Genomic DNA, 388 nt, shown 5'->3' on the forward strand with positions numbered 1-388 from the left:
ATATGTAGTCATTTTCTTTTAAAAAAATGTATTTACACTACTATGACCACAGTGCCTGATAACAGTTTATCATACGCATAATTCGTGCGAAACTAAAACCTCATAAACACAAGGAGCATCCTAATACCTCATCCTTACTCACATGCCTCTACTTTTCACTCAGCATCCTCTGAACACAATCTGTCACACACACAACACCTCATTTCACTCATTCCTTGCTCCTACAGTCAACTCTCCTTCATTTAACACGCTTCAAGGCGCCCCTCACCACTCCCACACACCCTCATTAACATGGGAGATATTACGTTACCAATTTACCTTATGAAAATCCATACGCAAACCGGCGGCAGGAACCAGATCCTTGGCGTACGTGTATGTTAATTATAAC

At 41.0% G+C, this 388-nt stretch overlaps 1 protein-coding gene across 1 annotated transcript in view; it reads left to right on the plus strand.

Annotated features, from left to right (window-relative positions):
• LOC119587433 (probable G-protein coupled receptor CG31760) overlaps positions 1 to 388 on the plus strand; it is a 44880-nt gene that overhangs the window by 43859 nt on the left and 633 nt on the right. The gene's annotated exons all lie outside the window — the stretch shown is intronic.

This window comes from Penaeus monodon, chromosome 22, assembly GCF_015228065.2.
Source record: "Penaeus monodon isolate SGIC_2016 chromosome 22, NSTDA_Pmon_1, whole genome shotgun sequence".
Taxonomy (NCBI): Eukaryota; Metazoa; Arthropoda; class Malacostraca; order Decapoda; family Penaeidae; genus Penaeus; species Penaeus monodon.